Source organism: Oncorhynchus nerka, linkage group LG15, assembly GCF_034236695.1.
Source record: "Oncorhynchus nerka isolate Pitt River linkage group LG15, Oner_Uvic_2.0, whole genome shotgun sequence".
Classification (NCBI taxonomy): Eukaryota; Metazoa; Chordata; class Actinopteri; order Salmoniformes; family Salmonidae; genus Oncorhynchus; species Oncorhynchus nerka.
Window position 1 is genome coordinate 84,965,463 of NC_088410.1, and position 18,230 is coordinate 84,983,692.

Consider the following 18,230-nt stretch of genomic DNA (forward strand, 5'->3'; position numbering starts at 1 on the left):
TGAAATTTGATACTGTAGCTGTGGCCACGGGGATGATGGAATGGAGCTCAGCCACAGAGGGAGCAGTGCTGTAGGTGTGGCCATGGGGATGACAGGGATTAGATCTCAGCCATGGAAGGAACAGCATTATAGCTGTGGCCATGGGGATGACAGGGTATGGAGCTCAGCCAGGGAGGAACAGTACTATAGCTGTGGCCATGGGGATGACAGGGTATGGAGCTCAGCCAGGGAGGAACAGTACTATAGCTGTGGCCATGGGGATGACAGGGTATGGCACTCAGTCAGGGAGGAACAGTATTATAGCTGTGGCCATGGGGATGACAGGGTATGGCGCTCAGCCAGGAAGGAACAGTACTATAGCTGTGGCCATGGGGATGACAGGGTATGGCGCTCAGCCAGGAAGGAACAGTATTATAGCTGTGGCCATGTGGATGACAGGGATTAGATCTCAGCCAGGGAAAGAACAGTACTATAGCTGTGGCCATGGAATGACAGGGTATGGAGCTCAGCCAGGGAGGAACAGTACTATAGCTGTGGCCATGGGGATGACAGGGTATGGCACTCAGTCAGGGAGGAACAGTATTATAGCTGTGGCCATGGGGATGACAGGGTTTAGAGCTCAGCCAGGAGAGAGCAGTGCTGTAGCCATGGGGATGACAGGGTTTAGAGCTCAGCCAGGAGAGAGCAGTGCTGTGGCCATGGAGTTGACAGGGTTTAGAGCTCAGCCAGGAGAGAGCAGTGCTGTAGCCATGGGGATGACAGGGTTTAGAGCTCAGCCAGGAGAGAGCAGTGCAGTAGCCATGGTGATGACAGGGTTTAGAGCTCAGCCAGGAGAGAGCAGTGCTGTAGCCATGGGGATGACAGGGTTTAGAGCTCAGCCAGGAGAGAGCAGTGCTGTAGCCATGGGGATGACAGGGTTTAGAGCTCAGCCAGGAGAGAGCAGTGCTGTAGCCATGGGGATTACAGGGTTTAGAGCTCAGCCAGGAGAGAGCAGTGCTGTAGCCATGGGGATGACAGGATTTAGAGCTCAGCCAGGAGAGAGCAGTGCTGTAGCCATGGGGATGACAGGGATTAGAGCTCAGCCAGGAGAGAGCAGTGCTGTAGCCATGGGGATGACAGGGTTTAGAGCTCAGCCAGGCGAGAGCAGTGCTGTAGCCATGGGGATGACAGGGTTTAGAGCTCAGCCAGGAGAGAGCAGTGCTGTAGCCATGGGGATGACAGGGATTAGAGCTCAGCCAGGAGAGAGCAGTGCTGTAGCCATGGGGATGACAGGGTTTAGAGCTCAGCCAGGAGAGAGCAGTGCTGTAGCCATGGGGATGACAGGGTTTAGAGCTCAGCCAGGAGAGAGCAGTGCTGTAGCCATGGGGATGACAGGGTTTAGAGCTCAGCCAGGAGAGAGCAGTGCTGTGGCCATGGGGATGACAGGGATTAGAGCTCAGCACTCAGAATGCACATGGGAGAGATCAGCATGGACAAGGAGGCTCACAGGGGGAGATGCGAAAGCAAAGCCAGTGTGAGGCAAATTACTTCAGCTGACAGGTCACCATGGCAATGGATGGAAAGGCAGAATCTTATTCAAATCAAATTTGATTTGTCACATGCGCTGAATACAACAGGTGTAGACCTTAACGTGAAATGCTTACTTTACAAGTCCTTAACCAACAATGCAGTTCAAGAAATAAAGTTAAGAAAATATTTACTAAATAAACTAAAGTACAAAAATAAAATAGAAAAGTAACACAAGAAATGATGTAACGTTAAAGCTTTCTGTTAGCTAGCCAGCTATCTAGCAATGATTGTCATAGCTAGCTAAAGTTAACCAGTAAGTTAAATGTTAACCCATTGCCATGGCAAGCTGAAGTTAACCAACTAACGTTAGCTTCATTGTTAGTTAGCAAACCAGCCATGGAACTCCAGCTGGCTAGCTAACAGCAAGATTTAGCTTGAGGTTATCTGCTCTGCCCCCCAAACCAGCCATGGAACTCCAGCTGGCTAGCTAACAGCAAGATGTAGCTTGAGGTTATCTGCTCTGCCCCCCAAACCAGCCATGGAACTCCAGCTGGCTATGCAAGATTTAGCTTGAGGTTATCTGCTCTGCCCCCCAAACCAGCCATGGAACTCCAGCTGGCTAGCTAACAGCAAGATTTAGCTTGAGGTTATCTGCTCTGCCCCCCAAACCAGCCATGGAACTCCAGCTGGCTAGCTAACAGCAAGATTTAGCTTGAGGTTATCTGCTCTGCCCCCCAAACCAGCCATGGAACTCCAGCTGGCTAGCTAACAGCAAGATGTAGCTTGAGGTTATCTGCTCTGCCCCCCAAACCAGCCATGGAACTCCAGCTGGCTAGCTAACAGCAAGATTTAGCTTGAGGTTATCTGCTCTGCCCCCAATGGAACCAGCCATGGAACTCCAGCTGGCTAGCTAACAGCAAGATGTAGCTTGAGGTTATCTGCTCTGCCCCCCAAACCAGCCATGGAACTCCAGCTGGCTAGCTAACAGCAAGATGTAGCTTGAGGTTATCTGCTCTGCCCCCCAAACCAGCCATGGAACTCCAGCTGGCTAGCTAACAGCAAGATTTAGCTTGAGGTTATCTGCTCTGCCCCCCAAACCAGCCATGGAACTCCAGCTGGCTAGCTAACAGCAAGATTTAGCTTGTGGTTATCTGCTCTGCCCCCCAAACCAGCCATGGAACTCCAGCTGGCTAGCTAACAGCAAGATTTAGCTTGCAATGAAAACAACTTTCTGACAAAGTTAGAAACGAATAATATCTGAATGTGTAGCTAGGTTCTTACCTGTATACATGGATGAAAGCTTCACGGCAGACTGCAACCCCTTTTATAAGACATCCTGTGTTTCCATTTAGTTCGTACAGCTCATTTGGCCCATTGTGTTCCACTGATTTCAAAACATGTTAGGACATTTTGATTAAACATTTTTTTTTACATTCAAAAGGCTCTCCTGTGAATACGCCTAGTTTCCTGAATTGGGTCACATATTTAAAAGAACATGAACATGTGTGTGTGGGTGCGTGCATCTATCAGTTACACATACATGTCAGTGAATAAACACACAAAGTAGGTCACATGGGGGAGAGGCGTTGTGCTGTGAAGATTTGCTATATTTCTTTTTTAAACCAGGTTTGCTGTTCACTTAGCGATATTTGGGCTCTCAAGTGGTTTTACAGTATCAGTAGAAATGTGATCAATGTGGATGATGTAGTTCCTGTAATGTTTGTAAACAACCTGGTAGGATGATTAATATCCTGAACCAGATTACAGGCCCTGGTTACAGTGAGAAGCTTCCTCTTGAGCGGACAGCTTGATGAAAACCAGTCAATATTCAGGTCCCCGAAAAAGTATTGGTTTACATCACATACACTCTCAAGCATTTCACACACACATTATGTAGATACTGACTGTCAGCACTTGGCAACTCAATTTCAGGAAGGTGTTCCTAATGTTTAGTATACTCAGTGTATTAATATGAGCAATTGTTTGCACTTTCCTGGATAGCTTATTAGAGAGAGACATAATATGGAAAAGTAACAAAGCGAGAAAAAACAGTATTCAGCAGTCCATCAATCAGTTGATCTGTATAAGTGTGTATGTGCTGCGGGGTTGAAACTATGAACCCACAGGCTTTTGGGGGGAGGGTGGACAATGAGCCTGTCATAGCGGATGTTAGCAATGTCCTGGCAGTTTTTATGGCTGGGATAAGTTATTTCCTCTTCTGGCGCACACATGCTTCCAAATAGTCCTCATTGAGGAAGTAAGTCCCTCTCAAGTTCTTGGCTCTTTCCAGAACAGCTACCTTGTCCTTGAACCTCAGGAGCTTGATCACTATCGGTCCTGTCACCTGGGCTAGTGGTGGGTTTCCAGTCCTCTGGGCACGCTCCATCTTAATCTTCCTGGTCCATCTTCAGTTTCTCAGTGGTCATTTCCCTCACTTTGTCCTCAGACTTTGTCCAGGTCTCATATGGAGACTCTGTGATTCCGTCCACAACAATGTGTGTGGTAATTTCCCTCTGTGTGTGCGCATGTCTTTGTGTGTGTGAAACAGTGTTGTAGCACTCAAAACCAGTCTCGGTATATGTGACCGACCACCTTGATTTGGTATTGTGTAGCAAAATTTGAAATGGTGTTTTTTACATTGGATAAACGGAACAGTGGGAAAGTAATTCTGCTTTGAAAGTTGATAAACTTGTAACCTCTATTTTGATAAAATGGCCTTTGAATGTTTTGGTATCTAATGGAGAGCTCTTCTTTTGTCTACACCTGTTCAACATCATTCACACCCTCTTAAGCTTTAGACCCACCCAAACTCTGACCATTTTACTCGCCCTAGCAGAGCTGGTTACCCAGAGCGTTGGTGACAACCATTTTTTGCCAATGTTTACTGACACCGGCTATATTCAATGGGTGTTGAGCGTTTGTAAATTCATCAGTTATTCTGGGCTCTGGCACACTCAGACGAGAGTGCCCTGAAATCAGAGTAGATGAATTTACGAACGCACCCGAAATGGTTACTTGCTTCGCCGGGCCAAATATATACTCCTTTCTAGAAACATGAATATAATATCTGAACAGCCTTTAAATCTATTGTAGACATGTTTGTGCAGTGGCAAACCTATAGGCCTTCAGTGTGTGACAGGTTGGTGATTCTGAAAGGACAGCTGTAATACTAGATCACTTTTTATAAAACACAAAGGGCCAGTGGTGTAGTGGTGGTGTATACGCAGGTATAAGCCATACACCCACTTTTTTTCAGATGGCATTGCGTACACTCACTTCTTAATCCCTACTGATGTGTATCTAAGTAGTGTAGTGGAAGTATACAACTGTTCAATGATGTAGTACAATAGACAAAATCATGCACAAAGTAGCCTACACAATCGCAATGCAGGTGAATTATATTCACATGCGTGCTGCACAGAGGAATATCATCTCCGGGCAGCAAGAGTGTGCAGCTCTCAAATAGTTTTGGGATGGAGCAGCTCACAGAATGACATCAGTAGCCGGTAAGGTAGGAAAGACATTTTAACTTATGATATTTACCATGCTAACTAAGGCAACAATGGTTATGCAAACCAGGTATTGAAAAAGTTAAGTCTGAACTGTTGGTTAGTAGGCTATTTGTGAAGGACAATTGTCACCATGAGCTGTTTGCATCAGAAGCGTAGACATGGATGGGCCTGGGTGGACAGAGGTCCATCCACTGGGGAGCTAGGTCCTGACAGGCCCACCCAATCAGATTGATGTGGTTTAAGCATTGTTGTGGACTTAGACCATCACATTTTAGCATTTTTTTCTAAGTGTGATTTTGAGAGTGAAATTCTGAAAAACATAGGAAAACTCATAAAAAAACAATAGAAAACATACGATTTTTCACACAGGGTGCCTTTCCTTCGCTGGGAAGGCTGTTTTAGGATTTTTTTGCCAAATTTGAATATAGCCACTACATGCAAAACTACAGCACTGCATAGGGCCGATGGAAAGACAGCAGTCACACACAACGTGATGTTAAAGCACCACTACACCCCCGCATAGAGCAGATGGAAAGACAGCAGTCACACACAGCATCATGTTGAAGCACCACTACACCCCCACATAGAGCAGTTGGAAAGACCGCAGTCACACACAGCATCATGTTGAAGCACCACTACACCCCCGCATAGAGCAGATGGAATGACAGCAGTCACACACAGCATCATGTTGAAGCACCACTACACCCCCGCATAGAGCAGATGGAAAGACAGCAGTCACACACAGCATCATGTTGAAGAACCACTACACCCCCGCATAGAGCAGATGGAAAGACAGCAGTCACACACAGCATCATGTTGAAGCACCACTACATCCCTGCATAGAGCAGATGGAAAGACAGCAGTCACACACAGCATGATGTTGAAGGATAAGCAGGCCTTAAACTCTGACATAATAAGCCAGTAGGTCCCAATCATAAGAACACAAAAACACAACCATTAAGCATTTCCCAATCGAAATGTACAACAATTACTTCCCATAGAAGAAAAAAAATTCACCTTTAGCACACAAAGTAACTGGTGACCTAAAGCTTAAAGTGGAACTTTGCAGATATGAAACAAACAGACAATCATAATATCAGTCAAAAATAAAAAATAAATCCCAGTTTATGCTACAAAACCAACATAATAAGAGGTTTTAAAAATAGGTTATCTTTGACTCAACTTTCCATTTGACTGCACTTTCCAACACCTAAGGCATTGTTGGCAGAAAATATGGATGCAGTTTGTATTTGTATTTGTATTTATTATGGTGCCAAAGCAGCAGCTAATCTTCCTGGGGTCCAGCAAAATTATGGTAGTTTACTAATATAATTCACCAATTTGTTGTCAGGTTGTAAATCCCATGTATGAATGAATGTAATTAAGGCTGGGAAAACAATCCAACTATCAAGGGCAATGATCCCAAGTCAGTCATAATGTGGCTAATAGGTTATCATATCTACTTATGTAGCAAGCTAAAAACACAGAGCCTAATGTTAGCTAGCTAGCTGCTAGAAGGATCTCATGTTATGCCATTGGAGGAGTGGTTGAGTGAATGACTTTTTCCCCTCATATCATTTTTCGATGGCTATAGACAGCTAGAGTTGCAGGTGTCATTTGGTTAGCTAGCAAGAACTTGAACGACTGTTATTCAGTTAGCATATCTCTTGCATTCACAAATTCACTTTGGCTGTCTACTCCGATTTCAGTGTGACGAGAACAACTGATGAATTTACGAATGACCAACACCCGCTAATATGACTGGTGTAAGTAAACATGGACAAAAAAGTATTAGTTAGTCTAGATTATTATTTGACCCTGCTGGTCATCTATGAACATTTGAACATCTTGGCCATGTTCTGTTATAATCTCCACCCGCCACAGCCAGAAGAGGATTGGCCACCCCTCATAGCCTAGTTCCTCTCTAGGCTTCTTCCTAGGTTCTGGCCTTTCTAGGGAGTTTTTCCTAGCCACAGCTTCTACACCGGCATTGGTTGCTGTTTGGGGTTTTAGGCTGGGTTTCTGTACAGCACTTTGTGACATCAGCTGATGTAAGTAGGGCTTTATAAATACATTTGATTGATAGATTACATGTAAATAGCCTACCCAGCTCTGATACTGCAAGTAAAATAGTCAGAGTGAGGTGTTCTCTCACTTGTGTCTGGAAGTAGCTAGCTAGCAAGCTAGCCTACTTCAGCCAATTAGCTTGGGTGCTTGGTTGGGATAAGCATGCATTGGCAGGCAAGCTGCAGAAGGATGAGGAGCCTACAATTCCCCGTTATCAATTTTGACGGCCAACTAGTGAAAAAAAAGTTTGAGAGGGTTTATCGAATGTTCCTTTGTTTGATTCGAGCTCATCTTGCTCTGGATAGCTTTAGTTGTTCATCTTATTTATGTACATATCTGAGGGTGAGAGAGCCTATCTTTTCATGGTTGTTTGATCAATAGGACAGTTTCCAAATGTAAGAGGACTCCGTGGTGTTTACATATTTGCAGAAATCCATTCGGGTGTATTTTGTGGCTTTTAGAGAATGCGTTCTAATGATCTAAAGTCACACTTTTCTAACGGCCTGTAAACACACGGATCAGATGGAATGATGGCTGGCCCGTGTGGTTTCATACATGTAAGTTATTTTCAAAGAAATGGCTAACAAGAGCAAGCGCGCTGCAATAAAAAACACAGTTCCACTTACCAGATGATGATCGTAAAACTTAACTTCTTGTTGAAACTTATTCTTGAAAAGGGAGAAGCTAACAAATGAGCAGCAACATCCTCTTTGATAACACCTGCTGCAGCCACTGCAAACTAGTCGACAACAAAGCTAGCTAGCTAGACCGTGGGAAAGCTACTGCTCCATATTGCGCAGTGACCTGTTGGCCTTCAAGAAGGAAGAATATTTCATACGTTTTTGTAAAAACGGTCCCACCCATTAAATCAAAATGTGATTGGGTGAATGGAATATGCCTTTATCTAGCTTCTGATGGCCTACCCAATGGCTGATTTAGCTAGCTAGATTTATCTCCCCAGAGACCAGCAAAGAAAAATCATGATGGGATCATTGTTAACCCTTTCCTTATCAACAAAAACTGACAAGATTAAATCAGAACATCATTGAAAAGAATCATATCATTATCATTATTATTCAAATCATTAATTTATAAATCCTTAGCCCTTCTCTGAAGGTGTAAAAGGCCCATTGTTCCCCACTGTGTTTGGGTTAGTAATCATTTGTAGAGTGGCTCTATTTTCCCTCAGCATGCATTTTTCCACTATTTTCAATGTCTAAAGAATCTATATTTTTCTGAAATATGAATGTGAATGGTGTGAAATTGCTAGCTAGTTAGCGGGGTGCGCGCTAATAGCGGTTCAATCGGTGACATCACTAGCTCTGAGACCTTGAAGTAGTTGTTTCCCTTGCTCTGGAAGGGCTGCGAGGGTGACTGTTGTCAATATGTGCAGAGGGTCCCTGGTCCGGGGCAAGGAGAGGGACGGAAGCAATACTGTTCCATGAACACAGAAATACTGGATATTTTGAACTCTTATTACGGTGGTGATTTAACAAAATGTCTACCTCCTCACTCCATTTGCACACACTGTATATAGACTTTTTTTCTATTGTGTTATTGACTGTACGCTTGTTTATTCCATGTGTAACTCTGTGTTGTTGTTTGTGTCGCACTGCTTTACTATATCTTGGCCAGGTCGCAGTTGTAAATGAGAACTTGTTCTAAACTAGCTTACCTGGTTAAATAAAAGTGGAATAAAACAATAACAACCGTGGTCTTGAATTGGACTCACATTTTTCTGGTCTCGGTCTTAACTCGGTGTCAGACCCCTTGTCCTCCTCCCGGTCTTGGTCTTAACTGGTGTCAGACCCCTTGTCCTCCTCCCGGTCTCGGTCTTGATTTACTCCGGTCTTGGTCTTGAATCGGTCTCAGTTTAAGTGGTCTAAAACACAACACTGGTGTGAGTCAAATGAACCTGAGTTTTTTGTTTCTCTCTCTCCTTTACCTCCCTCTCCTCTCTCTCTATTTCCCTCTCTTTCGCTCCATCTCTCTCTCCTAGCGGTCCAGTCTCTGAACAGTCTGAATGACCAGATAGCCCACTTCATGATGACCAGGCCCGGCACTCTGTCCCGGGAGGACGAGGCCTTCATGCCTGAAGAGAGAGACACCTTGAAGGAGTCCATGGCCCTGATGAGGCACCTACTCTTGGACGCACAGGTACAACCCCTGACGTCTAACCTCTAACCGCTGATCATTCACCACCTATAAAACCAGGTCAAGAATCAAAAGGGCAAACAAGCCTCTTTGCTGTATGAGTCTGCTGAAATCATGTGGGGAGGAAGGAATGTTTTCACAGCAATTCAGGGAATTAATGTTATGATGACTCATACTTGGGCTGTTTAGACTTGACTAGAGTATTAATAGTTCATTCACTCCAATCTCATTAAAAAGTATTTCAACTGATACTATGCTAGACCATTTCCCTCCAAGCAAGCAAGCAAACTAATATTTATTTTAGTCCTGGGGCTTTTGTTCTACTCTTTCACTTTGTGTTTCCTTTCCCTGGAGAGGATGTAGCTTCTCCCGGGGAACAGACACTGACAGGGCAGCTATGAGCTTACTGACTCTATGCAGGACCTGGGAGAGGCAAAAGTCCAACAAAACGGAATCGTCCCCAAATGTCGACATTTGAATAATTGAATGCCACCTCGTTCGAAGAGGAGCATAAATAATGCATTGGTCTTTCAGTCTCTCTGAAGCTCCTGATCAAATTGAGCTGTTCAAAATCATTAGTGACAACATCAGCACTGCAGATATGGCCATAATGTGACTGGCTCTGCCGCGGCTCGCTCACTAATTACAGTATGCATAAACCAAGGCCCCAATATCATTGTCTCCAATCTGGCAACACAATCTGGCCCTAACTCTGTGATAAAGCAATAGATTGTTTGTATCTCTCTCAATCTTCAGGATGTTTGGAAATAAAATGCTTGCTTCAATCACAATGCCTTCCATTGTCTTTCCTAAAGACTTCTTTCCTGAACATAATGATGTCCTTTCTTCATCCGAGGGGACTCTTTATGTATAATATGTGATGAATTTCTGTAGAAAGAATCCGTCTGGCTGTAGGGAGAAGTAATAAAACAATCTGCTTGAATCCTCCGGTTTGCCTTGGATCGTTTGATAATTCCTCTTTACACTTTTTATTTCCCCCTTTATCACCTTGTTCCCTTTCTTGTTTTGATGGATGTTCTCCGAGACTTGACATAGTGATGCATTTGGCTCATCCTTTAGTCACATCACACACTTGATGGATATAGAGTCCCTCGCCATTGTCCCTAAGATATTTTCCTGAGACGCTGCGGTGTCATTGATTAAAGAGAATGTAATTCAGCAAAAGGCCATTGCCTTCTCCTCAGCCCATTTGTATGCAAGCCAGAGTGAAAGATAGTTAGCCCGCAGTCAGTTTTTCTGCAGCTCAACAATAGAACACTGTAGGGTGATGGATGAGCAGTAGCCTCTGCCATGAATGGACTGCTGATTATCTCTGTGAGAAGTTGTACTTCTAAAAGTTGGTTGTAGTTTAATGTTAACTGAATCATCCTTAACTGCCAAGTTGACTAAGTATCTACCTGTTGCCATGGCTCTGTGTCCAGTAGACCCATTAACTTTACCTGCACCCCTCTCTTCCCTTGTGGGTCTGTCCTGTCACCTGAGCCTCTCCATGAGGCCCTTTTCTGCCCTGTCATAGTAGAGTAGCTACAGTATAGGCTGCCCCTCTTCGACTGACAGCTGCTTGCTGCCATAGCGATGAGTCTTGTATCCTCTCCAGGAGATTCCTTACAGGACAGTGTGTAGTGGTAGGCTAAGCTTACACATCAAACAAAATCAAATAAAATGTTATTTGTCACATACACATGGTTAGCAGATGTTCGTGCGAGTGTAGCGAAATGCTTGTGCTTCTAGTTCCGACAATGCAGTAATAACCAACAAGTAATCTAGCTAACAATTCCAAAACTACTACCTTATAGACACAAGTGTAAGGGGATAAAGAATATGTACATAAAGATATATGAATGAGTGATGGTACAGAGCGGCATAGGCAAGATACAGTAGATGATATTGAGTACAGTATATACGTATACATATGAGATGAATAATGTAGGGAACATTATATTAGGTAGCATTGTTTAAAGTGGCTAGTGATATATTTTACATCATTTCCCATCAATTCCAATTATTAAAGTGGCTGGAGTTGAGTCAGTGTGTTGGCAGCAGCCACTCAATGTTAGTGGTGGCTGTTTAACAGTCTGATGGCCTTGAGATAGAAGCTGTTTTTCAGTCTCTCGGTCCCAGCTTTTATGCACCTGTACTGACCTCGCCTTCTGGATGATAGCGGGGTGAACAGGCAGTGGCTCGGGTGGTTGCTGTCCTTGATGATCTTTATGGCCTTCCTGTGACATCGGGTGGTGTAGGTGTCCTGGAGGGCAGGTAGTTTGCCCCCGGTGATGCGTTGTGCAGACCTCACTACCCTCTGGAGGGCCTTACGGTTGTGGGCGGAGCAGTTGCCGTACCAGGCGGTGATACAGCCCGACAGGATGCTCTCGATTGTGCATCTGTAGAAGTTTGTGAGTGCTTTTGGTGATAAGCCGAATTTCTTCAGCCTCCTGAGGTTGAAGAGGCGCTGCTGCACCTTCTTCACGATGCTGTCTGTGTGGGTGGACCAATTCAGTTTGTCTGTGATGTGTACGCCGAGGAACTTAAAACTTACTACCCTCTCCACTACTGTTCCATCGATGTGGATAGGTGGGTGTTCCCTCTGCTGTTTCCTGAAGTCCACAATCATCTCCTTAGTTTTGTTGACGTTGAGTGTGAGGTTATTTTCCTGACACCACACTCCGAGGGCCCTCACCTCCTCCCTGTAGGCCGTCTCGTCGTTGTTGGTAATCAAGCCTACCACTGTTGTGTCGTCCGCAAACTTGATGATTGAGTTGGAGGCGTGCGTGGCCACGCAGTCGTGGGTGAACAGGAAGTACAGAACGCACCCTTGCGGGGCCCCAGTGTTGAGGATCAGCGGGGTGGAGATGTTGCCTACCCTCACCACCTGGGGGCGGCCCGTCAGGAAGTCCAGTACCCAGTTGCACAGGGCGGGGTCGAGACCCAGGGTCTCGAGCTTGATGACGAGCTTGGAGGGCACTATGGTGTTAAATGCCGAGCTGTAGTCGATGAACAGCATTCTCACATAGGTATTCCTCTTGTTCAGATGGGTTAGGGCAGTGTGCAGTGTGGTTGAGATTGCATCGTCTGTGGACCTATTTGGGCGGTAAGCAAATTGGAGTGGGTCTAGGGTGTCAGGTAGGGTGGAGGTGATATGGTCCTTGACTAGTCTCTCAAAGCACTTCATGGTGACGGAAGTGAGTGCTACGGGGCGGTAGTCGTTTAGCTCAGTTACCTTAGCTTTCTTGGGAACAGGAACAATGGTGGCCCTCTTGAAGCATGTGGGAACAACAGACTGGGATAGGGATTAATTGAATATGTCCGTAAACACACCAGCCAGCTGGTCTGCGCATGCTCTGAGGGCGCGGCTGGGGATGTCGTCTGGGCCTGCAGCCTTGCGAGGGTTGACACGTTTAAATGTTTTCCTCACGTCGGCTGCAGTGAAGGAGAGTCCGCATGTTTTAGTTGCGGGCAGTGTCAGTGGCACTGTATTGTCCTCAAAGCGGGCAAAATAGTTATTTAGTCTGCCTGGGAGCAAGACATCCTGGTCCGTGACGGTGCTGGTTCTCTTTTTGTAATCTGTGATTAACTGTAGACCCTGCCACATACCTCTTGTGTCTGAGCCGTTGAATTGAGATTCTACTTTGTCTCTATACTGACGCTTAGCTTGTTTGATTGCCTTGCGGAGGGAATACTTACACTGTTTGTATTCGGTCATGTTTCCAGTCACCTTGCCCTGATTAAAAGCGTGGTTTGCGCTTTCAGTTTCACGCGAATGCTGCCATCAATCCACGGTTTCTGGTTTGGGAATGTTTTAATCATTGCTATGGGAACGACATCTTCAACGCACATTCTAATGAACTCGCACACCGAATCAGCGTATTCGTCAATGTTGTCGTCTGACGCAATACGGAACATATCCCAGTCCACGTGATGGAAGCAGTCTTGGAGTGTGGAATCAGATTGGTCGGACCAGCGTTGAACAGACCTCAGCGCGGGAGCTTCTTGTTTTAGTTTCTGTCTGTAGGCAGGGATGAACAAAATGGAGTCGTGGTCAGCTTTTCCGAAAGGAGGGCGGGGCAGGGCCTTATATGCGCCGCGGAAGTTGGAATAGCAATGATCCAAGGTTTTTCCCGCCCTGGTTGCGCAATCGATATGCTGATAAAATTTAGGGAGTCTTGTTTTCAGATTAGCCTTGTTAAAATCTCCAGCTACAATGAATGCAACCTCCGGATATATGGATTCCAGTTTGCAAAGAGTCAAATAAAGTTCGTTCAGAGCCATCGATGTGTCTGCTTGGGGGGGAATATATACGGCTGTGATTATAATCGAAGAGAATTCCCTTGGTAGATAATGCGGTGAGGAATAATGCTGTGAGGAATTCTAAATCAGGTGAACAGAAGGACTTGAGTTCCTGTATGTTGTTTTGGCCACACCACGTCACGTTAACCATAAAGCATACGCCCCCGCCCCTCTTCTTACCAGAAAGATGTTTGTTTCTGTCGGCGCGATGCGTGGAGAAACCAGCTGGCTGCACCGTCTCCGATAGCGTCTCTCCAGTGAGCCATGTTTCCGTGAAGCAAAGAACCTTACAGTCTCTGATGTCCCTCTGGAATGCTACCCTTGCTCGGATTTCATCAAACTTGTTGTCAAGAGACTGGACATTGGCGAGGAGAATGCTAGGGAGTGGTGCACGATGTGCCCGTCTCCGGAGTCTGACCAGAAGACCGCTTCGTTTTCCCCTTTTTCGAAGTCGTTTTTTGGGGTCGCCGGCTGGGATCCATTCCGTTGTCCTGGGTGAAAGGCAGAACACAGGGTCCGCTACGCGAAAGTCATATTCTTGGTCGTACTGATGGTGAGTTGACGCTGCTCTTATGTTCAGTAGTTCTTCTCGACTGTATGTAATGAAACCTAAGATGACCTGGGGTACCAATGTAACAAATAACACGTAAAAAAACAAAAAAGTGCATAGTTTCCTAGGAACGCGAAACGAGGCGGCCATCTCTGTCGGCGCCGGGTGTGTCTCTCTTCTACATTCCCTGATTTCCTATGGGTATGAGCACAGTAGGACCTTTCTGAACTGTGCTGCACAATGCTCTGTTTGATCAGACTACATGATCACAGTAATTACATCCTTATATCCGTAGTGTATGACTTTGCCCAGAGAACCTCCCAAAATAAAAGGTGAGAAAAAATGAGACTATTTCCATGATGCCTACACAGGAGCAGTGCCTGCCTGTCTGCCTGTCTGCATGTCTGTCTGTCTGTCTGTCTGTCTGTCTGTATGTCTGTCTGTCTGTCTGTCTGTCTGTCTGTCTGTCTGTCTGCGTGCTTGTCTATCTGCATGCGTGCTTGTCTGCCTGCCTGCGTGCTTGTCTGTCTGTCTGTGTGCTTGTCTGCATGCTTGCCTGTCTGCATGCTTGCCTGTCTGTCTGTCTGTCTGTCTGTCTGTGTGCTTGTCTGCATGCTTGCCTGTCTGCATGCCTGCCTGTCTGTATGCTTGCCTGTCTGTCTGTCTGTCTGTCTGTCTATCTGTCTGCGTGCTTGTCTGTATGCTTGCCTGTCTGTCTGTCTGTCTGCGTGCTTGTCTGTCTGCGTGCTTGTCTGTCTGTCTGTCTGCCTGCCTGCGTGTCCGTCCGTCCGTCCAAACAGTAGAGCAGCAGTAAGCACTCAGGTGGAATATTAAATAAGTCTCTCCCCACCTCTATCTCCCCCCATCTCCCCTCTCTCTCCTTCCTTCTGTATTAGCTGTCAATCTCGGGGTAAGTCTGAACCAAAAGTCCAGCTAGCTGACAGTGTTTCAGCAGCAGGCTACAGCTGACCTCAGCCTAATTGGTTCTGTGGCAGAGCCAGACTGGGCTGTTCTGGCACCCCGTGGAACCTTAAAGAGCCGCAGAAAGAAAAAAGCAACTCTGGAGCAGTGGCTAGTTTAGCATGTCAATCTTGGTGGGGAAAACTCAAAACATTTTTATGAGGTGCATGCCAGCAAAGCCACAACACAACACTAAACAATACATTAATTGCACTATAACGGTGACAAATGGTGCCCACAAACTGTTAGGGTCTACATTTTTTATTTTTTTTATTTTATTTCACCTTTATTTAACCAGGTAAGCTAGTTGAGAACAAGTTCTCATTTGCAACTGCGACCTGGCCAAGATAAAGCGTAGCAATTCGACACATACAACAACACAGAGTTACACATGGAATAAACAAAACATACAGTCAATAATACAGTAGAACAAAAGAAAACAAAAAGTCTATATACAGTGAGTGCAAATGAGGTAAGTTAAGGAAAGAAATAGGCCATGGTGGCGAAGTAATTACAATATAGCAATTAAACACTGGAATGGTAGATGGGCAGAAAGCTGGCCTGACAGCTGAGCTTTCCTTTAAACCACATGGAGTGAATCCTTACCACTGCTACACCTGGCTATCAGCAGAGCCTTGTCTAGCAGAGAAACAGTTCATTCAGGCTCATTTACTGCCTTTTAAAAGCATAGCTGATATGGCTGACTTGCTTAAATATATATGGTTTCTAGTGACTCCTTGTGGATTTGTGTAACTCAATAAGAACCACATTCTCCTTCATAATAACCATCGACAACATGAGTTTAGACTTTTGAACCATACACCAAAATTATTACATTCATGTTCGGTAAATTCATAATGTTTATTCTAATATCATTGACACTTACACACACCTGGGTATCAAGATTTTGATTTTATGACTTCATCTTCAAGTATAATTTTTTTCAGGGATCTCTTGAGAATGATTTTGCTGAAAATTGTGTCTCCACCGGGCTGGGCCTTGTCACTCACATAACAGAGCACAAAACAGAAAACATGTCTGATGAAACTGCAGTTCCTCACAATAAAATGACAGCTCTTAATAAAGGTTGTTTAAAAAGAAATAAGACCATTTCTATACGACATTAAACTAATTGTTTTGAGACCTCTGAAAGTGTTAGAAAAGTCCCTAGCTCTAAGTGTATAAGCAAGTGCAAGCAAATGAGCTGCGACCAGTTAGGCCTTCGTTCAGCACTTTCAAAACAGACACCGACAGAAGTTCAGATAGATGTTAGTTCAGATAAATTCAGCAGGACGTTGAGGCCTTAACTTTACTCTTCTTTAAGTCAGCAGAGAGAGAGAGAGTGAGAGAGACGCTCTTAGCCTACCATTTGAAGTATTTTATTAGGCCTATGTGGTCTACAAAGGAAGGAAAATACAATCACAAGGATCCACTTTTATAGACAATATAACTAAGCACACATCGCATTATGCAAACACAACAACCCTCGCAATATCAACTGGAATTACATGAGTTTATTACTGAACTTTCACTAGCGAACATGGTTACAGATCCAACAACATTATATAGTATCCCCTCATGGTTACAGATCCAACAACATTATATAGTATCCCCTCCTCATGGTTACAGACCCAACAACATTATATAGTATCCCCTCCTCATGGTTACAGACCCAACAACATTATATAGTATCCCCTCCTCATGGTTACAGATCCAACAACATTATATAGTATCCCCTCCTCATGGTTATAGAGCAAACAACATTATATAGTATCCCCTCATGGTTACAGATCCAACAACATTATATAGTATCCCCTCCTCATGGTTATAGAGCCAACAACATTATATAGTATCCCCTCATGGTTACAGATCCAACAACATTATATAGCATCCCCTCCTCATGGTTACAGATCCAACAACATTATATAGTATCCCCTCCTCATGGTTACAGACCCAACAACATTATATAGTATCCCCTCCTCATGGTTACAGATCCAACAACATTATATAGTATCCCCTCCTCATGGTTATAGAGCCAACAACATTAAATCATCCCCTCCTCACGGTTACAGACCCAACAACATTATATAGTATCCCCTCCTCACGGTTACAGACCCAACAACATTATATAGTATCCCCTCCTCACGGTTACAGACCCAACAACATTATATAGTATCCCCTCCTCATGGTTACAGACTCAACAACAATATATAATATCCCATCCTCATGGTTACAGACTCAACAACATTATATAGTATCCCCTCCTCATGGTTACAGACTCAACAACATTATATAGTATCCCCTTTTCATGGTTACAGACCCAACAACATTATATAGTATCCCCTCCTCATGGTTACAGACCCAACAACATTATATAGTATCCCCTCCTCATGGTTACAGACCCAACAACATTATATAGTATCCCCTCCTCATGGTTACAGACCCAACAACATTATATAGTATCCCCTCATGGTTACAGACCCAACAACATTATATAGTATCCCCTCCTCATGGTTACAGACCCAACAACATTATATAGTATCCCCTCCTCATGGTTACAGACCCAACAACATTATATAGTATGCCCTCCTCATGGTTACAGACACAATAACATTATATAGTATCCCCTCCTCATGGTTACAGACACAATAACATTATATAGTATCCCCTCATGGTTACAGACCCAACAACAATATATAGTATCCCCTTTTCATGGTTACAGATCCAACAACAGTATAGCATCCCCTCCTCATGGTTACAGACTCAACAACATTATATAGTATCCCCTCCTCATGGTTACAGACTCAACAACATTATATAGTATCCCCTTTTCATGGTTACAGACCCAACAACATTATATAGTATCCCCTCCTCATGGTTACAGACCCAACAACATTATATAGTATCCCCTCCTCATGGTTACAGACCCAACAACATTATATAGTATCCCCTCCTCATGGTTACAGACCCAACAACATTATATAGTATCCCCTCATGGTTACAGACCCAACAACATTATATAGTATCCCCTCCTCATGGTTACAGACCCAACAACATTATATAGTATCCCCTCCTCATGGTTACAGACCCAACAACATTATATAGTATGCCCTCCTCATGGTTACAGACACAATAACATTATATAGTATCCCTTCCTCATGGTTACAGACACA

General features: G+C 44.5%; 1 pseudogene; it reads left to right on the top strand.

Annotated features, from left to right (window-relative positions):
- LOC115115236 (kazrin-like) overlaps window positions 1-18,230 on the top strand; it is a 634,395-nt pseudogene that overhangs the window by 72,721 nt on the left and 543,444 nt on the right.